Genomic DNA, 13,781 nt, shown 5'->3' on the forward strand with positions numbered 1-13,781 from the left:
AAAAAAAAAAAAACAAAAACAAAAAACAAAAAAACTCTGTTTACTACAAAATAAAGCAATGTCATTTGGTCTCAGTGGAGCAAGTTACCGAGTCACAGTCTAATGCAGTGAAGAATTAAGATGCTCATTGCTCCTGCAATCAGATCATCTGGGTTTGAATCTCAATGTCACCTCTTACCTTGGATAAACCACTTTCACCTGTCCAAACTCCATAAAATGGAGATAGTAGTAAATCCTCCATACAATAGTTGAGATTAAATGAGAATTGAATGTGGTAATCCTTATAAAGTTCTCAGGCTATGTCTGCTACTACCTAAATGCTAAGTAATAGTGTCTAAATTTCACTGGGTTGAATCTTGATCCTGTTTCACAGGCTGCCTGTGCCCTAAGGTGAGAGGGTATCCCCAAAGGGCTCTGAAAGCGTAGGGGAATGGGGTGCCTTTCCTGGAGCTAGATACAGTGGTGAAGGCAAAGCTAGGTTTGGTCAAGCAGGCAAGATGAGAATATAAAGCTTGGACAGATGATAGACAGAAAACTGGAGCAGGCTGCTATAGAAGAAAGGGGGTAATTAAGAGAGGAAAGTGAGGAGAAAGGCATGGCAGCAGTTGGCCTGGAGCCAAGATGGTTCCTGCTGGGTGCAGAAGGTACTTGCCTGTGTCAAAACTTCCAGCTGGGCAACTGGCTATGGTGCTGTGTGTTATCCACTGATGGTCCTGCCCTAGGGTAGTTCTTCCCTGTCTTTAAAGGAGTCTGGCTCCTTGAATAGCGACTTCAAAGAGAAACAGCTAGGAGACTGAAGAAACTCAGGCCTTTCCTTAGGAAGGGGAGAAATTCAGTCCGTTCATTCATTCAGTCAGTATTTATTGAATATCAACTAGGGGACAAGAAAGGGGCTAAATGATGAGGTATAATTTATATAAACTGGTGAACAGAACATATGCAAAACTTGCCTTTGTGAAGTTTGCTGTCTATTAGAGGAAGACAGACTCAAACATGTGAGTAAACAAGTGAATATATAACCACAAATTGTAAGCAGTCCTATGAAGGAAAAAAATAGGATGCTAGATGAGAGAACAGGAGAAAGATTCTTATTTATACGTCAGGTTGGTGATGATGCGGGGGTAGGGTTAGGAAAGGCTTCTCTGAGGAGGTGACAGTCAAGTTAAGAACTAACGGATAAGGAAGAATTAGATAGAGTTGTAAGAAAAACTGCCATAGAGAGGAAACATCAGTTGCATAGACCCTGAGGTCGGAATGAGCCTAATCCAATCCAGGAACTGGAAAAAAAGACTGCAGAGCCATGTGCCAGGGGCACCAGTGACACAACATGGAGCCAGAAGTGTAGGCAAGGACCAGATGATACAGGGTATTATGATGCCATTGTCATCATTTATTAAAGAGTTCCCTTTGTATCAACCCTTGTGGAAGAGGGGAAGGAAGTGAGAAATGCTGGGAACAGGCCCTAAGCCTGTCACAAACAGGCCTTAAAGAAACTGGCCATAAACAGGATTTCTGTAGCAATGTGACATGCTCATGACAGCTATCATGCACACTTCTAGAAGTTGTTAGTTTACTGGAGCAGGGCAAGGGAAACCTGGTCCACCCAGAGCGGAAAACTGCTCAAACCACAAACAATAGCAGGAGTGGCCTGTGCCTTAACAACATGCTTTTGCTGCAGATAATCAGCCAGAGCCTGTTTCTCTGCTCCTCCCTAAGAATGCTTTGTTTCCCGTAAGGAATGCTTTTAGTTAATCTATAATCTATAGAAACAATGTTTATCACTTGCTTGCTGTCAGTAAATACATGGGTCAAACTCTGTTCGTGGCTCTCAGCTCTGAAGGCTGTTAACCCCCGATCCCACTTTGCACTCTATTTCTGTATCTTTGTCTTAATCCCTCTAGCACTGCTGGGTTGGGTCTCCACGACCGAGCTGGTCATGGCAGAGAAAGATGGGGCAGAGCAAGACATGAGCTGAGTGGCAGACCCAGATGACAGCCACAGCCAATCCCATGTGAAGCTCTGCAGCTAGAATGGCTATCCAGAGTCGCCCAGAGTTGGCCAAGCCTTTATACTCCCGCGATGAGTGGTCCCTGGATGCAGGGTACCCCAGGAAGGATGAAGTGGCTCCCTGTGTCTGAGGTCAGCCTGCAGGGGCTGACTGTTGAAGACATCTACCAATTCCCAGCAGCCAGACGGCTCACTGTGTTCACCACAGCCATGATCTGGGATGGTTGGGATTTATTCAAATGCAGTGGAAAGCCTTCATATGATGGGAATGAAGTAAGCAAACCAATATGGCTGCTGTATGGAGCCTGAATCAGAGGCTACAGCTTGGAAACAGAGAAACCAGTCAAGAGGCTGCTGTTCAGGCGAGGGATGCTGTATGCTGTGGCTAGGAAGGAAGGAGCGGTGGTGGAGAAAAGTGGAGAGATTCAAGATATACAGAAGAAGCAAAGAAAGGAATTAGTGAGGGCTTACTTCCAGCAATATGAAATCCATAACACGTTCTGAGAGAAAAATGTGAAAATCAAAGGCTATGCTAAAGAACTCAATCAATATTCTTAAAATAAAATTTTATTTATCTAAGTAGGATATTACAAAGAGAGTCTGATTACTTTGGGATATAGCTTTGAACTTGCTCTCTTTCAACCAGTTAGGTTTAATGTGGCCTTAGCCTTCCATTTGACATAAACATAAAGGGCCAGCAGTGGATTGGCCCCCAAACAAGTGATCAAAACAACATTTGTGGAAAAGCCAGCATTTCTTTTGGAACAAAACTGCCAGACAAAGATTTGCCTACAGTTTACAAAAGTGAGAACAAAGTTACATGCAGTTATAAAGGCATTTTGATTGATCACCACCTAGAAACATAGCATTCTGGAGCAGCATATGATCCAAGTATCCCATTTTATAGACAGGAAGACAGACTCATGGCAGATAATTGACTTATGACCACATAGAAGATTTGTGACCAAGTGTAAACTAGAATTCAGCTTTCTTCTCCGGAGCATTTCCCACTATGGTTCACATCCCTTCAAATGGTTAGATGTGGAGGAAAAGCTGCAGAATTGAAGCTCCTAGCCAGTTATTGCTAAAACTAGGATTCTATCTCATAAGACAGGACAAGGAAGGTTTGCTCATTATGTTTTTTGTTTTTTTAAAGACCGAGTCTTGCTCTGTCACCCACGCTGGAGTGCAGTGGCACAATCTCGGCTCACTGCAACCTCACCTCCCAGGTTTAAGTGATTCTTGTGCCTCAGTTTCCCTAGTAGCTGGGATTACAGGCGTGTGCCACCATGTCTGGCTAATTTTTGTATTTTTAGTAGAGACAGGGTTTCGACATGTTGGCCAGGCTGGTCTTGAACTTCTGGGCTCAAGTAATCCACCCGCCTCGGCCTCCCAAAGTGCTGGAATTACAGGCATGAACCACCACACCCAGCCTGCTCATTGTTACTCTTCACCACAGAAACTGATGATCAAATCAGCATAAATGGTCCATAAAAGATCTAACGTAGTATTCTCTATCTTATCTTTTGAATATAGACTTTATTCACATTTTCAAATAATCTTGAAAGCTCCCTAAAGCTTTAAATGTGCCATGAGGAAAGTGCTCACGTCCATGGATTTCCAACTTTCATATCATCAATTTTCAGTGTCTTTATTCTTTTTCATAAAGGTCAGTGAACAAAAATTGCATTCTGAGATGCAATCTCCTGGATTATAGACCTTCTAGAGAATCTGCCTAATGTTCCAGTCATCACACACAGGAAAGACAACTCCTGACCCATGAAATAAAAAAACATGTCACTGAGACCTTTTGTATGAATCTTTTTGTTAATAGAACCAGTGAGCTTCAACTGAATTCAATCTTAAATTTCCAGAGCACCACTGCTGGATGCTCACAGAAAAAAACAGGCGCTCCTCTAGGATATCTTAACATTTAAAATTGGTAACTTATTTTTCCAGAATAATGTGAGGAAGCATGAAACTTTTCTCTGCTTGCATTTATTCCTGGTCCCCTTCCCAAACATCTGCACACTGCACCTGATAATAATGTGTCAATGGGCAATGCCAAACTTAGCAGGGAGACAGGAGAGAGACAGAGGAGAGAGGAGGAGACAAGAAGGGAATAAGGAAAGAGGTAGAAAAGATGAGGTGAAAAGTAGAGGGAGAAGGGGGAGAAGGGAGGGAAGGGAGGGAAGAAAATTTAAGGGTTAGGAAGGGGAGGGGAAAAATAGAAGGGACTGGAGGAAAAAGGAGGAACTGGAGGGACTGGAGGAAAAAGGGACTGGAGGAACAGATCAGGGAAGAAAGCAGAAAGGAGGGAAGGCTTATGAATTAGCTCTCATTAAGCTTTTCTCCTTTCATTCTTTTCTTCTAGTAGCTAAGAGGAATTTGAAGACATTTCCATAAAAATTTATTTTTGTAGGTACAACAGATAGGATTTTGACAGCAAAGTTCTAATAATTACCCAAGTGTATATTAACAGTCTGTATTCAGGACTTTCAGAGCTTTTAAGATACAACAAATATTTTACAAAATGTAGTTTTCTTCTCTTAAAATGAATTAGATAATAACCACGCTTAATGAGCAACTAAAGACTGGAAACACAGAGTATGAGACTACATAAAACAATTTCTATAAAGTGATTAAGATGGTAGCTGGCCTGTAGAAGCTCAGCAAAAAATAAATTATTATTATTTGTGTAACGTTGCAACCCAACAAAACTTACAATAAAATTAGTTGTGTACATATACATAAGTGTATATGCAGGTGGTAATTAGCCGTAAGTTCATAGATGTTAGTGCACGTGGTAATTAGCCATAAGTTCTCATAAATTCTTGTAATTAATATTACCTTTATAGAACCAGACCTAGTTTTTCTATTTTTCTGTTTTAGAGCTCTGCATCTTTATAATGTACCATTGTTTACGTTTTCCCTAAATGCAGTTTAATTCTCTCTGCACATTCATGATAATCCCATTGTTAAATGCCATCGAGGCCAGATAAGTTCCCCCAAGCAGATGCCCCAGCTTTCCCACCATGCCTTAGGCAAGCACTCCCTGGGCTCATCTGGAAGGGGGCTGGCCTGGGCACCTGAGGGTAGAAGAGCTCAAGGGTCCTGACTGTGGAGTATGAACTGTGCAGCATCCCCCAGAGAAAGGACACAGGGTCAGGCTGGGCACAGGGAGACTCAGAGAGAGGTGGTTGATGTGTTCGGGAGAGAAGACAGAGCGACAGTCAACCCTGGACATAGGGGTGTGGAGCAGAGCTGACTGGTAGGTTGGGTGAGCGGGATCTAGTTGGGCCAGGATTGGATTCAGGCAGGGCCAGGGACACCAGGGAACTTTTTAAGGATTTGGGGGAAGCCTCTAAGCAGAGAGATTTTGAAACCTAGCCATAATGAGTACAAAATGGCAGAGATAAGGTCAAAAGAACACAGGGGTTCTTCTCTATACAGGCAGAGAAAAGAAGCAAAATTATTCTCCCCTTCTGTCCTGCTTCATACACTTGTTCTCTTATTAATATTCCAACTGTACTACCCAGGCATGTCCTCCAGTTCTCCCATCTCTCTAGGCTTCAGGATGCAGACTATCGATCGAAGTTGGTAAGATGAGATGGGGTCTGGGGAGTGGGACGTGGAGAGAGACTAGGAACAGAATTTCTTCCAAGCTTCCTTAAACCAAATTAACCACAGAGGGATCACACAGAGAGAGTAAAAGTACTTCAACTCTGTGACTCCATCACCTAGTTTTGAGGGTTCAGTGCCTACTCCCCAGCTTCTATCTTCAAAAATGGGGATTGTAATCATTTTGGGGATTATATATCCTTCTAAGGTTGAGGAAGAAAAAGCTATGTAATCATTTCCCAAGCAAATGCATCTGCATCCAAAATTCTGATTACAATTGCAGGGAGTTCATAGACCCCCTGGATCAAGTCCAGGGACCACAAGTTAAAAATAATTAATACCTACATGAGTTTACCGTGAATCACGTCCTAATGCTAAGTAAATACGTGCAGCAGCATAAGGGACTGAACATCATCTCCCCGGCGTTTTCGGGGCCCAAACTCCCAACATTTCTGCAGTTTCCATGGGATCAAGTGAAAGAGCTAAACAATGAAAACAAAACTTGCTTCGTGGTCGTTTCCCTCAGCGTTTGAAATGAAATAAAATTAATGACAAGGACAAAGCATTTTTTAATGGATACAAAGTTTCTCTTTGGAGTGATGAAAAGTTTTGGAAGTAGATAGTGGTGATGGTTGAATATCACTGCGACTTTGATTAATGCCACTGAATTACATGCTTAAACTGTTTAAAATGGCAAATCTTATGTTATATAGTGTACCACAATTAAAACAAGGTTAAAAAATAATACTTTAAAAAAGAAGGAAAGTGTGAGTATACCAACAAAAAAGAATCTAATACTATGCCCGGCATGTAATAGACACTCAATGAAAGTTACACTCTTCGCTCCCTCAACCCTGAATATGGGAATTCCCGCAGAGCTAGCACACTTCCTGGTCTTTGGTGGCTCCTGTGGAAGGTCCCTTCCCTTGCTCTCTCACCCTTTCTTTTGAATTTTTTTTTTTTTAGCTTTATTGAGGTATAACTGATGTACTAAAAATTGCACACATTTCGTGTGTACCTCTTGATGAGTTTGGAAATGTGACTACAGTCATGAAACCATCACCACAACCAAGGCACTAAACATATCCATAACCTTCAAAAATGTCTTTATGTTTTTTTGTGGGGTTTGGGGGGTTTGTTGTTATTGTTTGGTAAGAACACAACGTGAGATTATCCTCTTACATTTAAAAGTATACAATACCATATTGTTAAACCTAGGTACTATGTTGTACAGCAGGTATCTAGTACTTTCTCATCTTGCATAATAGAAACTTCATACCCATTGAAAAATAATTTCCCACTTCTCCCTCCCCCCAGCCCCTAGCACTCACCACTCTAACTGCCTTTATGGGTTTGACCATTTTAGATACTTCATATAACTGGATTCATATAGTATTTGTCCTTCTGAGACTGGCTTATTTCACTTAGCATAATCTCCTCTAGGCTCATATGTGTTATCAAAAATGGCAGGATTTCCTTGTATTTTTTAAGGCTGAATAATATTGCATTGTAAGTTTATATCACACTTTCTGTATCCATTCATCTGTCGATGGGCATTTGGGTTGTTTCCATATTTTGGCTATTATGAATAATGCTGCAATGAACATAGGGTAGGGAACACATTCAAACCATAGCCCCTTCCAACTCTCTTCCTGTTCCCCAACCTATAGGATCCATAGCTCCTCTCCAACAGGAAAATCATGCACTGATATCCACCTGCATTACACGTAATCTAGTACGTTAATGGAAAAACTTATGCCTCGGGTCCTCTAGAATCTTAGACTTTCATATTCAAAATTCAGGCTTTTGCAATCAAATCTTCTTCTGCCAAACAGTAAAGAGACTCAATAGCCCATTTTGAACCTCAAACTTGAGAATTGGTTTCTTATTTGTTTTCTCTGCTATAATATTCCTTCCAGAGGAAATTGATACCTCTAGTCTAGTTTGAATGGTGAGAGTATACCAGAGATTAAAAGGAACTAACAGGAATTTTTTCAAATGGTTAATATATTAAAATGTTGTACCCTATTCCTCAACTATGAGTGTTTACCAAAGGATTTTGTCTTTGTGTGGCTGTGCATACATGCAGTTTGGCAGGAATGCAGACCATATGCACTGCTCTGGCCCCCATCAGCCTGTTTTTTGTTTTTTTTTCTATTTGTCAGCAATATCTGGTTATATGTTCATCAGAAATATTTTGTTTTCATGATCATTATAGTGGCTTGGATTCAGAACCACTAGATCCACAGAATATGCAGATAAAAAGTAGAGTCAGCCTACTCAATATATTTCAGTAGTAGCCAAGAAAATTCAGGCACCAAGCAGGAAAAACAAAAATGGAAAAGATTTATGTGCTTAAGAATTAATAATTGGGCATCATTCTTTGAACCAAAAAAGAATACAAAAAAGTACTTTATCAGTAGCAAAGCTCATTAGTTCTTTTAATACCAGTTGTAATGTCCCAAATCCCTCCTGTCTTTCCAAAACTGTTTTATTATATTTGATAATTTTTTCATTGAAATGAACTGAAACAATTCTGAAAGAAACTTCCATACAGCTGGAAGCCTTGGAGCAGATGAGAGTTTGAGTAAGCTCAGTGAGAATTTAGTCAAGCTACCCTGGCTTGTAATTCCTTTCCTAACTTATATACAACTTTGATTGAATATTGCTATTTTCTATCAACCACAGTTAGGTTAGATCTTTACAGAAGGCATTTCAACCTGAAACTTTAAAAAAGTTCAGATGTTAGTGTTTCAATGTTCAATAATTTTTATAGACTCCTACTGTGTCTGGTTTATATATGAGTCAAAGAAAGAGAAAGTCCAACGAAACCCAAGTGATTCATAGAAACCTAAGATTAATTTGTTGTCCAGTTCATTTCCAGGGTCACATTGCAGAGGATGATAAACCATCTTACTTTAAAAATCTGCATAGCGGTAGATTCTATAATCTTTTTAAATTGCTTGCTCTAAGAATCTATGTTCTTTGTGCTTTTTTTGTTTTTTAAAAAAATCTTTTAAGATTATAAAATTAATATTTTTTTAAATGAACATAATATAGAAAATATTAAAGAGGAACTCTCCCTCTCCATCCCCATGATACTGTGATTAGCCTGGTGCTAATCACCAAATACAAGCAGAGTTTGAGCACTGGAGTCCTCGGGTGACTCAGATTTTCTCTGGGACATATCTGTTCAGTCCCAAGGGCTGCCCTCCAGCACTCTATGTGTGTGGAGATTAGGAGGCAGCAGTCCTGAAGGAGTGCCCACGAGAAGTTTGACCTAATTCTGCCAGCTACCTATATGGTGTATGGTACTGGCCCATTCCATTACTATCCGAGTCCTGTGAGGGTATTGGGAAATGTTGTGATTAAATATCGTAAAAGCAATTTCACTACACTGTTGTACACACTGGGGCCCAGGCAACTACCTTAAGACCCCTCTCTCAGATTATGACAAAACTAAGGAGGGATTCTTTCCTGGGGCCAGAGGTGCTCAAGCGCCTCTGTGGTGAGGCCGATAGCACAGAAGTCCGGCCTTAGTGCCCACTGGGAACAGATGTGCTGGTGAGCACATTTTAGAACTCCCCAGCTCCAGGACTGGGGGATTTATTTGGAGCATGTTTTGTAAAGAGCTGTGGTTCTATATAACACAGGAAAGAGGTAGAACCAGGGAAATAAGTGTTTTTACTAATAGTGTAAACCCCTTAGTATCTGTAGGCAGGTGAGGGCTATGAAAATTCATATTAAATAATCATAACTTTTTATGATTCAATAATTTTATTTCCTAGGGTGTTTTGTACATTGCATTTTTCATTATTTAATGAACAATGTCTTATATCATTTAATATTCTTCAAAACATCCTTTTGTTTTGTGCTCCTAGATATCCCATCTTGATTTGGAAGGTCTCCCCCATTCCTAGATTGTACACATAGTCTGTTAGATTTTTATTATCTTATTTTTATAATCAAACTTCTTTACTCATTTTGAATATATATGTATATATATGTGTATATATGTATATATATGTATAAATTTTCAAAGAGAGGCCTAATTTTAATTTCCTCCAGACAGACTGTCAATTGGGCTAGCCAGTATCACCCTCATTTATTAAATAACCCAACCTTTGCCCAGTGAGTTAAAATACCACTTTGTCATATATTAATGGCTGCATAATATGTTATATATACCATAATTTATGTAAGAAAGGCAGCATATGTGACAGTTAAGATGTAAGATGCAGATTCTAGAGTCAACTGCATGGGTTTGTCATTTATTAGCTATGTGATCTGGAGTAGGTTTCTTATTTTAGCTCAGCAATTTTTTCTTTTTATTTTTCTTTTATTGTATAAGACAAAAGGTTTGACTAAGAAATACATTTTAAAATAAATATATTTTTTATTTCAATAGTTTTGGGGGTACAGGTGGTTTTTGGTTACATGGATAAGTACTTTAGTGGTGGTTTCTGAGATTTTAGTGCACATGTAACCTGAGCAGTGTACACTGCACCCGATATGTAATATTTTATCCCTCATCCCCCTCCCAACCTTCCCGCAAGTCCCCAAAGTCCAATATATCACTCTTATGCCTTTGCACCCTCATAGTTTAGCTCCCACTCCTAAGTGAGAACTTAACGATATTTGGTTTTCCATTCCTGAGTTATTTCGCTTAGAATAATGGCCTGTAGCCCCATCCAAGTTGCTGCAAAAGATATTATTTTATTCCTTTTTATGGCTGAGTAGTGTTCTATGGTGCATATATACCACATTTTCTTTAACCACTCATAGGTCAAAGGGCATTTAGGTTGGTTCCATATCTTTGCAATTGTGAACTGTGTTGCTATAAACATCCATGTGCATGTGTATTTTTCATATGATTCTCTTCCTTTGGGTAGACACCCAGTAGTGAGATTGAGATTGCTGGATCGAATGGTAGATCTACTTTTAGTTCTTTAAGGACTCTCCGTACTGTTTTCCGTAATGGTTGTACTAATTTACATTCCTAGCAACAGTGTAAGAGTGTACCCTTTTTACCACATCCATGACAATATCTATTATTTTTTGACTTTTTATGGCCATTCTTGCAGGAGTAAGGTGGTATTTTATGGCCATTCTTGCAGGAGTAAGGTGGTATTTCATTGTGGTTTTAATTTGCATTTCCCTGATGATGAGCGATATTGAGCATTTTTTTCAGGTGTGTTGGCTGTTTGTATATCTTCTTTCAAGAATTGTCTATTCATGTCCTTTGCCCACTTTTTGATGGGATTTTTTAATGCTGATTTGTTTGAGTTTCTCATAGAGTGTGGATACCAGTCCTTTGTCAGATGCATAGTTTGCAGATATTTTCTCCACTCTGTCGGTTGTCTGCTAATTCTGCTGATTATTTCTTTCGCTGTGCAGAGCTTTTTAGTTTAATTAGGTCCTATTTTGTTGTTGTTGTTTTTGTTGCACTTGCTTTTGGGGTCTTGGTCATTAATTCTTCAATGTCAAGACAGCTTTTCTGATGTTATCTTCTAGAATTTTTACAGTTTCAGGTCTTAGATTTAACTAAGGCTTTGATCCTTCTCGAGTTGATTTTTGCATGAGGTGAAAGATTGGGATCCAGTTTCATTCTTCTACATGTTGGCTTGCCAGTTTTCCCAGCACCATTTATTGAATAGGGTGTCCTTTCCCCACTTTATGTTTTTGTATGCTTTGTTGAAGATCACAGTTGGCTGCAAGTATTTGACTTTATTTCTAGATCATCTGTTTGGTTCTATTGGTCTACGTGCCTATTTTTATGCCAGTATCAAAGCTCAGCTATTTGTTTGCTTTGTGACCATGGGCAAGTTACTTATCCCTCTGTGCCTCAGTAGCCTCATCTGTAAAATGGGGATAAAATCTCTTATGTTATGTTCATTAGTAGATATATTCTGCTGTGGTAACAATTCAGTTCCCTATGCTCACTGCTTAACATATCAAAGGTTTATTTCTTGCTGTAGTCATTGTCCAGTGTGGGCCAGGTGGCTCTCTTTGGTGGCTTTTCTCCATGTGATGATTTTGGGATCTGAGTTGCTTCAAACATGTGGTTCCTAAATTGCCATGGAAGAGAAGACAGAGCTGAAGTGTCACTCTGAGTGATCTTTGGACTTAGGTCTATAAATGGCATATGTTACTTTTGCCCATATTTATTGACTAGAGTCACATAATTTCCAGCTGAACTGCTAGGGAACCTGGGAAAGACACTTTTCTTTTACTCCCAGGGAGAGGAAGTGTTTTGATTAACACAAAGTGCAGTCTCTGCCATATTGACTATTTGCCTTCCAGAAAGGTTATACTGATTTACATTCTCACCGTCAGTAAACGAGACTACTTACTTCCACTCACTATTGTCTATAGCAGTTGTTGTTTTTCTTACTTTACTTTTTATGAGTTTTATAAGCTGAGAAAAATGTCAACTTCAATTTTTATTTATTTAATTTTATTAATTTTAAAATTAAAATTAGCCACTTATACTTATTTATCTTGTTTTATAAATTTCCTGTCCATTGATCATAATAATAGCTGAGTTAACGAAGCAGCTTGATAGAGTGGGGGAAAGAGCTAGATTTTGAGTTAGAATATTTAGCTTTGAGTACCAGATCTATCATTTATTGCCCGCATTATTTGGTCCTCCTTAATTTCAGTTATTTAAATGTGAAAGAGGAAAAATGAAACATATTTCACAGGACAATATAGGAGTTAGTAAGATATATGTAAAGGATACATATTTTAAATATATATCATTTATCTATGTTCTTATAAAACTTCATACATTCCTTTATTGAGTCATATATTCTGTTTTCAATGATTTCTTTTATCCTTTTTTTTCCACTAGACCATAAACTCTTTGAAGGGATGCATCTGTGTTTGCATTCCTAGAGCCTACCACAATTTCTAACATACAGTAAACTTTAGATGATTGTTTCTTGAATGAATGAATGATTGAATGAATAAACAAACTGATGATATTGGATCCATTTTAGACTTTACAGGCTTAAAAAAACCTGCAATATATTTGTTTATTGAATCTTCACAACAATCCTTGGCACAAGCTTGATAGATACCATGAGCTTCTGAAACAAAATGCTAAAGCACCTCAAATATTTTATACCCTCTCTTCTTTGCTGGGTATATCATTGCTATTTACCAAATAAAAGGGGGCCCCTGCATTGGCCAGTGGGACAGGAAGGACATCAAGAAGGGGGAGAAGAACACAATTGTCACCTCTTACAACAGGAACTTCATGGGCCGCAATGATACCAACCCTGAGACCCATGCCTTCATCATGTTCCCAGAGATTGTCACAGCCCTGGCCATTGCAGGAACCTCAAGTTCAACCCAGAGACCGACTGCAAGGATGGCAAGAAGTTCAAGCTGGATGAGCTTCCCCAGGTGGAGTTTGACCCAGGGCAGGACATCTACCAGCACCTCCACCCCCACCAAAGGACAGGAGTGGGCAGCACATTGACGTGAGCCCCACCAGCTAGCACCTGCAGCCTTTTGACAAATGGGATGGCGAGGACCTGGAGGACCTGCAGATCCTCATCAAGGTCAAAGAGAAGTGTACCACTGACCACATCTTGGCTGCTGGCCCCTGGCTCAAGTTTCACAGGCACTTGGACAACATCTCCAACAACTTGCTCATTGGTGCCATCAACATTGAAAACGGCAAGGCCAACTCCATGCACAATGCCCTCACCCAGGAGTTTGGCCCCGTCCTTGAGACTGCCTGCTACTACAAGATACATGGCATCAGATTGGTGGTGATCAGGGACAAGAACTATGGTGAGGGCTCGAGCCAGGAGCATGCAGCGCTAGAGCCTCACCACCTCGGGGGCCATGCCATTGTCACCAAGAGCTTCACCAGGATCCATAAGACCAAACTGAAGAAGCAAGGCCTGCTGCCCTGACCTTTGCTGACCCAGCTGACTACAACAAGATTCACCCTGTGGACAAGCTGACCATTCAGGGCCTGAAAAACTTCTCCCCTGGCAAGCCCCTGAACTGCATCATCAAGCACCCCAATGGGACCCAGGAGACCATCCTCCTGAACCTCCTGAACCTTCAACGAGATGCAGATCAAGTGGTTCCACACCAGCAGTGCCCTCAACAGAAGGAAGGAGCTGCAGCAGTGA

General features: G+C 40.1%; 1 pseudogene; it reads left to right on the forward strand.

Moving 5' to 3' along the window:
- The window catches only part of LOC104653760, a 74,887-nt pseudogene extending 61,106 nt beyond the window's left edge, over window positions 1-13,781 (forward strand).

This window comes from Rhinopithecus roxellana, chromosome 3 (genome assembly GCF_007565055.1).
Source record: "Rhinopithecus roxellana isolate Shanxi Qingling chromosome 3, ASM756505v1, whole genome shotgun sequence".
NCBI classification, from domain to species: Eukaryota; Metazoa; Chordata; class Mammalia; order Primates; family Cercopithecidae; genus Rhinopithecus; species Rhinopithecus roxellana.